This window comes from Cebus imitator, unplaced genomic scaffold (assembly GCF_001604975.1).
Source record: "Cebus imitator isolate Cc_AM_T3 unplaced genomic scaffold, Cebus_imitator-1.0 Scaffold1127, whole genome shotgun sequence".
Lineage (NCBI taxonomy): Eukaryota > Metazoa > Chordata > Mammalia > Primates > Cebidae > Cebus > Cebus imitator.
This window is the reverse complement of record NW_016108442.1, coordinates 20,973-24,303: the sequence shown is the minus strand read 5'-3', so window position 1 is coordinate 24,303 and position 3,331 is coordinate 20,973. Positions and strand designations below refer to the sequence as shown.

The 3,331-nt window shown below is 43.4% G+C and overlaps 1 pseudogene; it reads left to right on the top strand.

Annotated features, from left to right (window-relative positions):
• Positions 1–3,331, top strand: part of LOC108298838 — a 9,602-nt pseudogene that overhangs the window by 3,172 nt on the left and 3,099 nt on the right.

Genomic DNA, 3,331 nt, shown 5'->3' with positions numbered 1-3,331 from the left:
GTAGCTGGGATTACAGGTACCTGCCCCTGTACCTGGCTAATTTTTGTATGTTTAGTAGGAGCAGGGTTTCACCATGTTGGCCACGCTGGTCTCAAACCCCTGACCTCGGGTGATGCGCCTATCTTGGCCTCCCAAAATGCTGGGATTACAGCATGAGCGAGTCACTGTACCCAGCCCAAACGTTAGGTTTTTTACTACTTTTAACTCTTTAGATGAAGCTGCTACGAAGTCTTTATGCAGGTATAGGCAGATTTTTTTTTGGAAAAGTATTTTGCAGACTTTGGTTCTCAGTAAGAAGTAAGTTTTTACCATCACAAAGAAGATAAGCGTTTTAAAAAAAAAAAGTTTTACAGCACAAACCAGCACACATACACATGCATGTAAGCATAACTGAAATAAAAATCAAATGAAACAATATTTAAACTTGTTTTGTTTGATGATGTTCTATTTCATTCTACTCAGAATTTTTTTTTTTGTTTTTGTTTTTGTTTTGTTTTGTTTGAGACAGAGTCTCACTCTGTCACCCAGGCTGGAGTTGAGTGGCACAATCTCAGCTCACTGCAATCTCCACCTCCCAGGTTCAAGTGATTCTCCCGCCTCAGCCTCCCAAGTAGCTGGGAATACAGGTGCGTGCCACCACACCCAGCTAATTTTTGTATTTTTAGTAGAGGCAGGGTTTCATCATTTTGGCCTGGCTGGTCTCAAACTCCTGACGGGTGATCCACTCACCTCAGCCTCCCAGAGGACTTAGATTACAGGTGTGAGCCACCGCGACTGGCCTAGTTTGGTTTTGTTTTTTTTTAGTATCCTTGTGACCTAAACTGATCCTGTTACCCCCTAAAAAGGTCAAGCTCTGAGTTTGAAAAGTGCAAGTGTTTTTCCCTATTGCGGTATAGTAATTGTTCCCCCAGCTGTGTGTTTTTATTTCTAGGCTATAGAGCAGTAGAAGAAATAGTGGGATGAGCATCTCTGCAGTCCTCACCTGGATTCACCCATTATTAACATCCTAACACATGAGCTTCATTTTTTTGTTTCTATATAAACACTTACACACACACTTTTTTTCTGAACCATTAGAAAAAATCGGCAGTTATCATACTTTAAATACTTCATCATAAATCTGAGAATGAGGACATCTCTTTCAATATAACCACAGTATAATGGTATATAATGCACTATCTTTGTGTATCTCCAGTTGTTCCCAAAATGGTTTTTTGTTTGTATGTTTGTTTTGTTTTCTTTTGTTTTTTTGAGAAGGAATCTCGCTCTGTTGCCCAGGCTGGAGTTGAGTGGCACAATCTCAGCTCACTGCAATCTTCACCTCCCAGGTTCATGCGATTCTCCTGCCTCAGCCTCCCGAGTAGCTGGGACTACAGGCATACACCACCACACCCGGCTAATTTTTGTATTTTTTAATAGAGACGGGGTTTCAACATGTTGGCCATGCTGGTCTTGAACTCCTGACCTCAGGTGATCCACCCGCCTCAGCCTCCCAAAGTGGTGGGATTACAGGCATGAGCCACCACACCCAGCCTTGTTTTGTTTTTGAGACAGGATCTCATTCTGTTGCCCAGGCCGGAGCACAGTGACAGGATCGTGGCTAACTGCAGCAGCCTTCAACTCCTGGGCTCCAGCAGTTCTCCCGCTTCAGCCTCCGAAGTAGCTGGGACTACCAGTGCGTGCCACACGAGTGGGTAATATTTCTTATTTTCTTTTGTAGAGACAGGGTCTCTCTCTGTTGCCCAGGGTGGTGTCGAGCTCTTAGCCTCAAGCAGTCTTCCCGCTTCGGCCTCCCAAAGTGGTGGGATTACAGGCGTGAGCCACTGTGCCTGGCCCTGAAAATGTCTTTGGCTATTCTTTTTGTTGCCTGTTCTGAGTCACTCTCAAGATCTGTGCATTACATTTACTTGTTGAAGCTTCTAAGCCTATCTAGAACAGTCTCCTTGCCCTTTATTGCTTGTTTGGTTTTTTTTGAAGAGTTCTGGCCATTTGTCTTATAAAAATCCTGCTCACTGAGGAGATGCATGAAAATTTACCATTTCCAGCATTTTTGAGTAGTAAAGCCAAGCTCACTCTAATTTTGACTGTTTGCTTGGTATTTCCAACATTCTGGAATTACTGGGTAAAGGTTTTTTTTCTTTTAATTACATAACTTATGTTTTCAAATCACTTCTCAGAAGATTTATATCGGTTTACAGTGATGGTACACTTGGTTGGATTTCATAGTGTCTGTCTTCCACTTCACCATCTGTCTTTCCCCTCCGTGTGCTGCTGAGACAAAGTTTTGCTCTTGTTGCCGGGGCTGGAGTGCAGTGCTGCAGTCTTGGCTCACTGCACCCTCCATCTCTCGTGTTCAAGCAATTCTTCTGCCTCGGTCTCCCGAGTAGCTGGGATTACAGGCGCACACCACCACACCTGGCTAATTTCTGTATTTTTAGTAGAGATGGAGTTTCACCATGTTGGTCAGGCTTGTCTCGAACTCCTGACCTCGTGATTTGTCCACTGCAGCCTCTTAAAGTGCTAGGATTACAGGCGTCAGCCACAACACCCGACTAAAGACTTTTATACAATGGAGTGTTGTTGTTGAATAAATTCCAGCCCTAGGAATTGTATGTTTATCATATGTAATGAAAACCCCAAGAATACCAGAAAATCAGCTGTGTGTTGAGACTCTTGCATCTTTTCTTTTTCCCCTAACGGTCTCCAGAATATGTGAATTGAAGTTAGAATTAAATGTGTCATAATGTTTGATAAGGGGCTAATATACATTATTTAAAATAATGTTCTAGGAATTTAATAATGCATTCAAATCTAATTGTTCTGTTTTTGTGGCGGATTCTCTGTTGCAGACTGGAAACAGCAAAGGCTATGCATTTGTGGACTTTGAGTGTAAGGATGTTGCCAAGATAGTTGCTGAAACAATGAACAACTACCTGTTTGGTGAAAGGCTCTTGGAGTGTAAGTGCTCCTGTCTCTGTGGTAGCAGGGTTGCCTGGGTGCCTGCTGCTGGTGGGTGACTGTGGTGGGAAGGGCGGCTTGCTTAACTGCTTGGACATGCCACTTCTCTGTGGGATGAGTCTTACAGAATGGTGCAAGGATTTCAGTGTGTGTTGCAGGCAGATTCTAATTGGAATTTTAAAATCTCCCATCATAAGAGCTCTTTTTATCCTAAATGGAACTGGACAAGTTACCTTGGGGACACACAGGAGGAGCAGCTAACCCATGCTTATGGGCTGTGAAAGACTTACCTGGGGAAAGAGCATTGCCATTGAAACCTGAAGACTAAGCAGGAGCCAGCCAGGTGAAGGGACAGAAGTGAAGACAGACCATT